Source organism: Neophocaena asiaeorientalis, unplaced genomic scaffold (genome assembly GCF_003031525.2).
Source record: "Neophocaena asiaeorientalis asiaeorientalis breed wild unplaced genomic scaffold, Neophocaena_asiaeorientalis_V1.1 scaffold256, whole genome shotgun sequence".
NCBI lineage: Eukaryota > Metazoa > Chordata > Mammalia > Artiodactyla > Phocoenidae > Neophocaena > Neophocaena asiaeorientalis.
Window position 1 is genome coordinate 6,758,012 of NW_020185324.1, and position 12,486 is coordinate 6,770,497.

General features: G+C 41.9%; 1 protein-coding gene across 3 annotated transcripts in view; it reads left to right on the plus strand.

Annotated features, from left to right (window-relative positions):
* The first annotated feature begins 710 nt into the window (after nt 1-710).
* KDM4C (lysine demethylase 4C) overlaps nt 711-12,486 on the plus strand; it is a 400,986-nt gene continuing 389,210 nt past the window's right edge. The window contains exon 1 of one of the 3 annotated variants that reach the window (XM_024734254.1): nt 711-1,136. The gene's annotated coding sequence lies outside the window, so the exon portion shown is untranslated. The remainder of the gene's footprint in view (nt 1,137-12,486) is intronic. The other 2 variants (XM_024734252.1, XM_024734253.1) reach the window with 2 other exon arrangements.

A 12,486-nucleotide genomic window follows, 5' to 3' on the forward strand; every position in this document is an offset into this window, starting at 1 on the left:
TCAGCTTTGCAAAACACCTGGTGCTCAGCCATCTGTCTTTGGTAGTACAAAGACCTTAGTTAAGTAAGGTCTGTGTGGTTCTTTTTGACACCTTGGAAGACAGAGGTACAGCGCAGAAATAACAAGTTGTAACAAGCTAATTTAAGTACGTTCTGAGGGGTCCGGAGGTACCTGCACTTCCTGTTACTACAATTCAGGCCATAGTGCTGTCACCCCAAGTTTTTGAGAAACCCCCCCAGTCCGAATTCCTATTGGGGTCGCCTCGGGACTCAAGAGCACACCTGCGCGGGGCGGAACTTGTTCCGCGTAGGTGACTGCAGTACAGGACAGTTTCTCTCCCCTCGGCTAACAACACAGCTTCTCGCTTGAGTTACTTGTTAAAGGGTTGGCAGGCACACACCCTTCGCTCACTCGGGATCTCCCATTTCGGTCTGGAGGCTCAGGAGCCCCGGCCGTATGACGCTGTCATTGCTGCCCAGCAGCGAGCAGCGACATCCTAGCCAGGCTCGGCTGGGCATTCCGAGGCCGCACCCAGGGCAACGCCACTCTGACGTTCGCGTTCCGGAGGCCGCCATAGGCCCGCGTCGGAACCCAGGGCGACGTGTGGCGCGTGGACTCCATCAGGTCCAGCCCTGAGAGAACCCGGTAGGCGCTTCCAGGCAAGGTTCTGTGCACCTGTTCCTTCCTTCTGCTCAAGTGTCTTCCCGTTCTGGGCAAAAGGGGACATGTCCGTCTCCAGAAAACACGAAGCGCGGCGGGAGCCTAAGCTAAAAACAGTGCGTAAGATTAACCCCAAAGCAAGAAGGTGCCTGGCACCTTTAAGCTGTTTGGAAGTTCACGTGACCCACTAAGTGCCGGGCCCCGCGGTCACGTGACGGCGCGCGCGCCCTCGCGCAGGGAGAGCCGGCTGGCGCTGTGCGCGCGCCTTTGCCGCTGTCTCCCTGCCCCTCGACGGGAGGGTGAGGAGCGGCGGAGTCATCGGGCGACTGGGTCCGGGTGCGCGTGCGCAGCGAACAGCTGTCACCCAGTGCGGAACAAGTCTCCCAAATTTCCCGAATCTCCCTGGGCCGGAGGCCACCGTTTGCCTTCTCACCTTCCTCTTCTGGGTCGTGTCCTCTCCCCCGCTCGCGCGCCAGGTAACCGCTTTTCCGGAGTCCGGGGGATGGGGACGGTGGGGGGAGGGGCCCGGGCGGTCTTCCTGGCACTGCCCCGCTCTGCGCGGGGCAGCAGGGGGTGCCGGCGTCCGGCGGAGCGGAGACGCCGGGCCAGAGACGCTAGGTCCGCGGCCGCCGCGACTGTCACGCTGGCGAGAGAGCGGCCGGCCATGGTCTTGGGGTGGGAGGCGGGAGCCAGTGACAGCCCGCTCCGGCCCTCCGGGGGTTCGGTCCCCAGGCTCGCCGTTCTCCCGGGGGCCGGAGTCAGGGTCGCGCTCCTTGGAAGGGGCGCGCGGGTGGTCCGGGGATGCCTACTCCTTACCTTTCCCCTCCCAGCCCGGTCTGCGGTGGACTCCGCGGAGGCCGGGCCTGGTGCGCCCCTCGGGGCTATCTCTTCCCTGGGACTCTTATGACCCGCGGGGTGAGGGTGAGGGCTCCTCTCCAGACTACCCCACCGTAGGTAGCCAGCTCCTCTCTCGGGTCCGTCCTTAGCCCCTGTGGCTATCCTTTTGGTTTTTCCGGCGTGGGGCCATTTCTTCCTGCAGTGCCTCTAGCCACGATGCGGTGTAGACAGTGGGTGCTTAATAAATATGAGTTGGATCGGGTCGCGTGGAATGCCAGGCATAGGACGTGGCGGGGGGTGGGAATGTGAAGAAAGGAGCCAGGCAGGCTGGGGCTCCGGGCTCGAGCTTGGGGTTTTCCTCGGGGCTCAGCCAATGAAACCAGCAGGGCTCGATTCGGATGCTTTCCGGGTGAACTCGGAGCCAGTCTCCCCTTGAGCTGCAACCACGCACGTCTGCACGGTCTGGTTTTGGTTGTGGGCGAATGCCAGGGAGCGTTTTTGTGTGGTTCCTCCCCCTGGAGAAGAGAGGGCAAACTTTTTTTTTTTTTAGTAGTTGGTAAATTACCCTGCAGGGTGATTTATCAAGCGCTGCTTCGGAAGTGTAGGTTAAAAGTTGCAGTCGGTCCACTCTTAACCCTTGTGGAAGTTTTTTGGTAGGCTCGGTTCACCTACGTTCGGACCAAACTTTGCCCTATTTCACCCACTTGAATTTGCAGTATTTTTTATTTTTAATCTCGGGAAACTCAGCGTCACTGTTTCTATGGCAACGGTTACTAATATTCTAATTTCGAAGTGTCGTGTTTGAAAATTAGTGGCTTTAAATATTAAAGGTCCATTTTTACTTTGTAGCACTCAGTTCTTTATGATCATTAGTCTAGTTCTCCTACCTTGCGGGTCCCCTCCCAACTCCCAGGCTTTGTTTTGGAATGTGTCACACGGTTCGGGTCTTTTAGGCCCTCTTTCTTCCAATTTAAGGTCTTATGAAAAGTTAGCACATAATCTTTACAGCACCCTACGAACTTGGCAATACAATTTAAATCGGAGACTTGTTTCATTTTATTAACAGACTAATCTGTTGCTTCTGTAAAGTTAAAAACATTTTAAACATTGCATGTGCACAAATGCTTAAAAGAAGAATCTGTTAACATTCAGTAAGAATGCAGATTTTAAGAGGCTGAACAGGTACTTAATTGTAAAAGAGATTCTTAGACTTAAATTTCAATTTAAGGACGAAAATCTGGTATACTGAGTTCTCTTCTAGACATCGTAATCATACAGGGCTAGGTTAGGTGCCGCTGGGGTACAGTCTGAATTCTTTGCTCTTTGCATCGTTTTCTAATTGCCTGTTGATTGCCTTTTCTCCTCTACTAGAATGTTAGAGCTCTGACAGGTTTTGAGTGTGTGTGTATGTCTTCTTTGTTCTATTTCCAGCAGTTTACCATAGCGCCCCAGTGCTCAAAATACCCTCTTTCTTAATAACAGCTTTATTGAGATATAATTCACATACCATAAAATCCACCTATTTAAAGTGGATTTTTTTTCATGGTATTTAGTATATGTATAGAATTGTGCAACCATCAGCACAATCAATTTTAGCACAATTTTATCACCTCAAAAAGAAATACTTTCCCATTAGCAGTTACTGTCCATTTCTTCCAAATCCAGTCTTCACCCCAGCCCCAGACAAGGACTAATCTGCTTTCTGTCTCAGTAGACTTGCCTGTTCTGGACTTTCCATATAAATGTACTTATATAATACTTGGTCTTTTGTGGCTAGAGTTTTTTCACTTAGCATAATATTTTCAGAGTTCATCCATGTTATATATAGCATATTTCAGTACTTTATTCATTTTTATGGCTGAATAATATTCCACTGTATGGATATATCACATTTTATGTGTTTGTTGGTGGGCGTTTGGGTTGTTTGTACATTTTGGCTGTCATGAGTGATGCTGCTGTGAACATTCATGAACTAGTTTTTGTATGTATTTTTTTTTTTTTAACTCTTGCGTATATACCTAGTAGTGGCATTTCTGGATTAAACATTTTCTCTTGAATGAGTGAATGAGCAGGTAGGGATAGTAGTATTGATAGGCCCCTTTGAGGGGTCTATTGACTCTTTCCTGCTTCACTACCAAGACCACTTCTTAGAGGCAGAATTCTCTGTGTGTGGCTTTGTCCTGAGTGTAGTGTTGTGTTTTTCTTGTCTGGATGTCATTAAGATCGTCCCTTTCTGTTAGCCCAGTCTTTTTTCGTACGTAATACTCATAATGATTATTCCCTTGATATTGATTTATTTGCTGTATGTTTATTAGAGATATGATGATAAAACAGGTACGTTCCATGCTGTCATTAAACTCAGTGTCTAATGCAGGTCTTTCAGTCTTTTAAAATTTATATTTTCTTTTTTGTACTATGAATAGTTAATGCTTCTCTCCCTACCTTCATTTCTAATATGAATTTCTTGGGAGTTGTACCATAGTTAAAGTCACTACATTTTCTTTATCCTTATCAATCTAGAAGGCTTTATGGAGCCTAAAATATAAATTTAAAATACCGGATTTTTATCTTTTTCTCCCTGCAGCTTCACCCCCCCCTCCCCTCCCCAAAGATTCCCCTGTGCCCCTACTCTTTACACCCTTTGGGAGAAGATGCTGATCATCTAAGTCCACACTTGTAGGGCCTAATCCTTTTCCCACCTAAGCAATTGGGACTTTCCCTTTGAGGAGTCTATCTACCTTGTTTCTCCTTCAGTGGCCTCACCTCATTCTTTCCCTGAGTCCTCTCAACAAGGCTTTGCTCAGCCAGTCTCCTCCCTCTCCCCACTTGCCTGGCTTGGTGGGGTTCGGTACCCAGCACACATTCTTGTTCTCTCTGCCTAGCAGCCTGTGCTTCTTTGTCTGGTTAATTCCATCTCATCCTTCAGATAGCTCAGCTCAGTTGTCACTTTAGGTTAGTCTTTCCTCAGTCCTATATACTTGCCATAGCAGTGTTCTGTAATCTCATTTATAGACTTAAGTCTAGCTGTGTATCACTCTTTACTTTCCATCCCCATGTATGCACAGAAAAAGCTCCACATGAAATACTGCAAGTGGTTACTTCTGGGCAATGGGAGTATGGTTCATTTGTCTCCTTCGTGTTTATGTGCATCTTTGGATTTTTCTCCTATGTATCAGTGTGACCTTTGTGAGCAGGAGAAAAAACCAGTTAAAATCCATGTTTGTTAGAAAATCTGGCAACAGGAGACTTTAGAGGAAAAAATATCATTAGTAATTGCCATTTTTAACCTTTTTTGTTTTGTTTTAATAACCTAGATGAGATTTTACTATAGCTTTTCAACATCAAGCTTTTATTACATTTCTGTTCTTTCTCATATGTAGGGACTTCTAGGGATCAGTGAGGTTGCCTGGGGTGGTCTTCCCTAGAAGCTTGAAATTAAGCTGATTCTTAGGGACCAGAACATAGCATCTATTTGGGTATGAGAAATGAATTTGTGCTAAATAACTCATTTCCCTTTTTTTCTCTGAGAAATGTCCTTATTTATACATTTGTATGTTTCATAGTACAGTTTTTCCTTGCAGAATTGCTTGTTATTTGCGCCATTTGTTTTATTTTTGCTGTGGTTTATTCTGCCTAGTAGTGGGTACTTGTCTTCAATAGATAACACCACCTATGTGCCATGTGCTGTGTTAGATGTGGAGCATATTGTGAACACAATAGACAAGTGATTCCTTACTGTTTCATAAAAGAGGATTGCTTTGAATGTGACTGTTTAGTTACACCGTTGCTCTTGCTCTGTATTTTCAGATACACAGTGGCTTCAGCTGCTGTGGTATTTATGAATTGCTGCTCCATACAGACTAAAAAATTTTTTTAAGTTAATTTTTATTTTATATTGGAGTATAGTTGATTTACAATGTTGTATTAGTTTCAGGTGTACAGCAAAGTGACTCAGTTACACATATACCTTTTTTTTTTCAGATTTTTTTTCCCCATAGAGTTTATTACAGAGTATTCAGTACAGTTCTCTGTGCTCTACAGGAGGTCCTTGTTGATTATCTGTTTGATATATAGTTGTGTGTGCATGTTAATCCCAACCTCTGATTTATCCTAATTTATCCCCCCTCCCAACTTTTCCCCTTTGGTAATCATAAGTTTGTTTTTCTAAGGCTGTGAGTCTGTTTCTGTGAGACTTTAAAATTCTAGATTCTTCTGGGTTTGTATTATACATTACTGTGGGTAAATATTTAAGGAGCAGAATAATGTATAATCAAAATCGTTTTGGTGATGACTGTTTTATATTTCCATTCAGTTTTAGTTATTAATTTGGCATCTCTACCCGTTAACCATAACAGGCGAAACTGTGATCTTTCCTCTCCGCTCTGCTCCTCTGAGTTTTTCTTGTATCTCACTCCATTTCTTTGTTAACTTGGGAAACCTGAGGGTTATCCCAGACACCTCATGGCTCTTCAGCCCTCGCATTTGTACCATCACCAAACCTGTCACTTCTGCTTCCTAAATATGAATCAGATCAGTCTTCTAGTCTCCACCTGGTACCACCTCTGTATCTACTCTACCCCCCTTGATATCTCTTCTCTACTCAGTGATCTCTTAAAATGCAAATTGATCATTCTAATGGCCCTCGGGACATTTAAAAGTCCTGCATTATCTCTTCCTATCCCAAGCTCCCCCACTAAACCTTATTTATCAATAGATGGTTCTACCTTTCTGCCCAGTGGCTTTTCTTTTTTTTTAATTAAATAAATTTATTTATTTATTTATGGCTGCGTTGGGTCTTTGTTGCTGCATGGGCTTTCTCTAGTTGCGGCGAGCGGGGGCTGCTCTTCGCTGTGGTGAGCGGGCTTCTCATTAAGGTGGCTTCCCTTGTTGCGGAGCACGGGCACTAGGTGCGCACACAGGCTCAGTAGTTGTGGCGCATGGGCTTAGTTGCTCCGCGGCATGTGGGATCTTCCCGCACCAGGGCTTGAACCCGTGTCCCCTGCATTGACAGGCAGATTCTTAACCACTATGCCACCGGGGAAGCTGCCCAGTGGCTTTTCATTTCCCCAGACCTGACAGACCCTTGCTGAAATTGCCATTTTCTGCCAGGCAGATTTTCCTTCCCACTCTCTTCCTTTCCAAGTACATCTTTCTGGTCTCTGCTTGAATGCAGTTTCTCAGACAATCCTGACCTGTCACCCCTACCTTTTCCCCAATCTAAATCAGCTTCCCTAATGATAACCGATCCTAATTTACTAAACATTTTCTTCCATAACACTTAGCAGTTTATAATCTTATATTTATGTGATTATGTGATAATTCGTTTCTAAACTGAAAGAATTCTACAACAGCAGGGATCAACTATTATTCACTTACATCACAGCAGCACACTGCTGTCTCACCAGCACTATAGTATAGGTGCTCAGTAAACCTTTGTTATACAAATTAATGACATTTACATATATGAAAAAATTAAGGAAATTAAAAAATTAAAATCAGGCACACGGTAGGAAGTACCTTTTACCCATCCGGACCACACACACACACACAAACACACACACACACACACACACACACACACACACACTATAAAACTGAAACAAAAATTTCACAAAACAATAGTTTGCCACCTGTTCTGTACTCTGATATTGTCTGTACTCTGATACTGTATAACATATTATAAAAATATTGATATAACCCACTAAATCAGGTAAGACTGCTGAAGGCAGTTTGAATAGCAGAGGTCTAAGGCAATCCATTAGCCCCTTCCCCCCTTTTGAAACACAATTACTATTTTCTTAGTCTTATCTGATGGGAAGTATAAGTATAGCTTTAAATATCACCTTCCAACCCCCCTCACACGTTTAAAGAATTAGCTGTTGCCAAAAGCTAGTTATTCTTAGAAGTTCTGGCCTGATCTCAAAGGAGGGTTGCTTAAGGTCAGGTTGAGAAAAATCTAAACCTGACTCGTTTTAGGTCTTCTCTTCCAGGTTTCTCTGGGGCCACTAATAGCACTCTTCCACCCTGCTTCCTTGAGCTCATTACAGGTGTGTTTTAAGGCTGGCTGCTCATCAATTTTATTTTCTCAATTTATTACAAATCAAACAATTCCAGAAATGAAAACAAGGGGATCAAGGCAAACCAGTAAGTATTTGTGAAGGTATGAATTAAGGAGCCTGGCCGGGCATGAGTGTCACGTTCAGCGTATCACTAGAGCTTATCCTTAGGGCTGTGGTTCTCATTTGTTCACTTACCAGAACTCCTGTGAGGAAAAAGCTTGGTGCTGTTTAGCCCCACCGTGAAATATTGATCTCTTATATATTTTGCTAACTAAATTATTAGAAATAACCTAAGTGTCTAGCACAGGGTCTATTTTAAGTGAACTCTATGCTCTGCTATTACTAACTTGGAAGAATATTTAAAAACATTAGGTAATTCCAAACCTTCTTTGTTTAATGAAAAAAAGCAATGAACAAAATTGTATACATTGTATGATCCTAGTTGTGTTTAAACATGTTTATAAATGTGTATATGTCTAGAAAAAATACACCGGAATGTTAACTTGGTGGTGGGATTACTGGTAATTTTGATTTCCCTTCATTAAAAAAATTTTTTTTTGAGAATGAACATTATTATATTTATAGTAAGAAAGGCTCAGTTGAAAAAAATTTCCTATACATTACCACGTATTTGCAAATAGGAAAAATAACACCTTTCTAAAAGTGGTGGTTAGGGACTTCCCTGGTGGTGCAGTGGTTAAGAATCCGCCTGCCAATGCAGGGGACACAGGTTCGAGCCCTGGTCTGGGAGGATCCCACATACCGCGGAGCAGCTAAAACCGTGTGCTACAGCTGCTGAGCCTGCGCTCTAGAACCCGCAAGCCACAACTACTGAGCCCGCGCACCACACCTACTGAAGCCCACATGCCACAGAGCCCGTGCTCCACAACAAGAGAAGCCACTGAAATGAGAAGCCCGCGCAATGCAACGAGGAGTAGCCCTCGCTTGCCACAACTAGAGAAAGCCCGCGTGCAGCAACAAAGACCCAATGGAGCCAAATAAATAAATAAAATTTTTAAAAAGATACACTTTAAAATGGTGGTTAGAGGCCAGGTTTCTAGTGACTGTGTTTTGGGAACCTCTGTCCAAGCAGGACTTACATTCTACCTTCATGATATGTAATCTTGCACTGCCCAGTGTTCTATGTATCTGCTCCTAGCCTGCATATTTTTCCTTTTCTAAGTTATCAAAGTTTACTAAGCCTTGTTTTTTATCTTATATTTTGCTGAAATCTCTCCCTGGCATGCTCAAGCATGTTGATAATGAATATTCACTTATGGTTGATAATTTAGAAAGTCCTAATAGCCCTTATTAAACCCTGCAGTCTGGCGTGAGTTGAAGGGATGGAGAGGGTTTGGGATGAACTAGGATGTATACAGGTGATACCTTTCTGTTAAATTTGGAAAATGTCTAGTTATAGTGGGACTTAGAAACCAAATTGAAGGAAACATATAGTAACAGTTTGTAATGTGTAATCATCAGTAAAATTTCCCAAAGCTGTATTTAAAATTATTTAGGTGTTTAACACTCAGGCCTTAGTAGATTAAATTAAATATTTGAAAATATATTTGATAACTGTACAAAATATATATTCTAAGTATTGATTTACTATTTACTAGAGAAGGAATGGAAAAAGTTTGAAATTAGAGAGAAATGTCAAAATAAGGACAGTTGGCCAGATAGGACCTTTTGGAGTGTGTGTGTGACAGTGACAGCACTTTTGGGGGATTACGTATTCTTGTTCTCATTTTCAGCATTGCAGGTTCAGAAATCTGAACTTTTCTCAGTGATCCAGAGTATGTCAGGCATTGGAGGACCAAGGTCCTCAGTGTCACTCCCTAATCAAACTCACAGGAAGAACCAGAACTCAGACCCAAGGCATACATGTTTGTTCCTCAGGGCTCTTTCTAGAAAGTCTGGTCCCTGGGAAAGTACACATTATTTGGTGACAGGCAGGTCCCACAGATGGAGATGGTAGCATTGAGGAGTAATCTAAACTGGGGTATTTTTCACCTGCTGGGCTTCTCTTGACTCTTAGAAGTACTCACTTCTGTTCATTAGGACATTCTTCCTGCAGGTACGTTTTTTCTGTTGAAGGAGGTTAAAGAAGACACATTTCTTCACTTTGGCTCTTTCTTTATCTCCACCTTTTAACTCTTTTTTTGCGCTGGACATTTGTTTAAATTCTAGTCCTGAGGACATCACTTTGTTTCTCTGATTGAAAATCAGTCTTGTTGCTTTGGTTCTGTTTTGGGAGTCCATCAAATACTCAGCAAGGTCACGGGCGTCCCTCTGAGTGGGAGACTGATGGTACTGATGAGGCTTATTTATTTATTTATTTTTGCTGGTAGCTTATCTCATCCATTTTGTTTTTATTTAATTTTCAAAAGGAACCCTCGCCTAAAATTTGGACACTTTACTGAGAACTCTCAGTCTACAACATTCAGGCAGCTTTCATTGGCAGGAAGAATCTAGCCCTGAGATAGGGAAATTCATTTTTCATTCCTTTTTGATAATTTTATTTATTTTTGTTTATTTTTAAAATTTTATTTTATTATTTATGTACATATATGTTAAAGAAGTATTATTTTAAGTAGGCAGTGCAAGGTATACAACAAGGTATAAAACTGAGAAGGTGTAAATGGGTAAAAAGTACATATTCTTACCTTTCGCCATCAGATAGGCATTTCCTCTTATTAGTTAACCATTGTGAAAACTGTTTCTTTTGGGGCTTTCCAGACATAGTCTATATATTCTTTATAAGATATCTTGTACAAGCATATGTGTGTATATGCATATGTATGCATTTTTTACACAAATGGTAGTACCTATACTTACTGCTTTGAATATTTTTTTTTCATTTAACTGTGACTTGCATGTGACCTTCCCCTCCTCCCCTCAGTTTTATTGAGGTATAAATGACATACAGCATTGTATAAGTTTAAGGTGTACAACATAATGATTTGGCTTACATACATCATGAAATGATTACAACAGTAGGTTTAGTGAGCATCCATCATCTCATATAGATACAACACTAAAGAAATAGAAAAAAAATTTTCCCTGTGATGAGACTCTTAGGGTTTACTCCCTTATCAACTTTCACATATAACGTACAGCAGTGTTAATTATGTTTATCATGTTGTATGTTATATCCCTAGTATTATAAATGAAAACTTGTACCTTTTGACTGCTTTCATCTAATTTCCCCTTTTCCCACCCCCTTGGATGAGATTTTTAAAATATAAATATAGAGCTTTTTTTTTTTTTTTTTGGGCTGTACCACATGGCATGCGGGATCTTAGTTCCCTGACCAGGGATCGAACCCATGCCCCCTGCAGTGGAAGCACAGGTTCTTAACCGCTGGGCCACCAGGGAAGTCCCTAGAGCTTCTTTTTTAAAAATGATTACACAGTATTGCGTTGTATGTGTATGATAATTTATTTAACCAGTACAGTATTGAAAGTTCTTTTTTTTATTTTTATTTTTTTTGCGGTACACGGGCCTCTCACCGCTGCGGCCTCTCCCGTTGCGGAGCACAGGCCCCGGACGCGCAGGCCCAGCAGCCATGGCCCACAGGCCCAGCCGCTCCGCGGCACGTGGGATCCTCCTGGACCGGGGCACGAACCCGTGTCCCCCGCATCAGCAGGCGGACTCTCAACCACTGCACCACCAGGGAAGCCCCCTGAAAGTTATTTTGATTCCTATTACAGCAATCTATATATGTACCATTACCTCAACATTTTAATTGTTGTAGCTTTATAATATATTTTTAGAGCTTTCCAGGTTATTCTTGTTTATTTTTCCTCATTATATCTAAATATGTCAAGTTATAAAAAACCTATTTATAGCTTTGGAAATAAACTTAATAGAGAAATGTAGAGAAATATCTTTAGAATATTGAGTTGTCCTGCCCCCAAATGTGGTATGCCTTTCCATTTAAGTCTTCTTTTAAGTCCTTATAAAGGATATTTTAAAGATATCTTTACACAGATCTTGTACATTTCTTAAATTTATTCCTTTGTATTTTAAAAATAATTTTCTTTTTTAACTTTGGGACAATCTCAGACTTTTAGAAAAGTTGCATTAATAGTACAAAGAATTTTATTTCCTTGAAAAATTTGCCTTTATGCCCCTATCACTGGTCAATACTTGGGTGTGTGTTTCCTATAAAGACAGTTTCCTGCATAACCACAGTAATATACATTAAAAACAAGAAGTTAAATAACATTGATACATTACTGTCATCTAATCTTTAGACCTTTTACGTTTCACCATTTGTTATAGCAATCTTTGTAGCAAAAGTGTCCAGTCCAAATGATGCATTGCATTTTCTTGTTTCCAAGTTTCTTAAGTTAGCATCATTGTCTCAAATCGTCCTCAGTCTTTCTTTGATTTTCATTATATTGACACCTTTGAAGATTACAAGCCAGTTATTTTAGAGAATCCCTTACTTTTTGTTTGATGTTCCCTCATGATTATATTCTTGAGGCATCTTTGGCAGGAATATCACAGAGGTGATGCTCTATTTTAATTATATCTTATCAGGTGGCACACAACTTCATTTTGTTCTGTTACTAGTAATGTTCGATTTGATTGCTTGATTAAGACAGAATCTTCTATGCTTCTCTGCTCCAAAGTTATTCTTTTGTTTCATAAAACTATGTACATATCTTGTTCCTTATCAGGCTTTCAATGTATTCATTTATTTTTGTCAATTTGGATTTATGGTTTCCTATTTTATTCAGGGAGTTATAATTTGTTAATATTATTTATACTGATGCTTCAATTGTCATAGGTTTGGCCCCTGGGAACCCTTCAGGGTAAATTCTCTGTCCTTTTGACATGTCCCATCATTCTCTGAGCACTCCCTTCCTTTCAGGCACAGTGAGAGATTCAGGCTCATCTTGAACGTTCCCTACCTCAAATT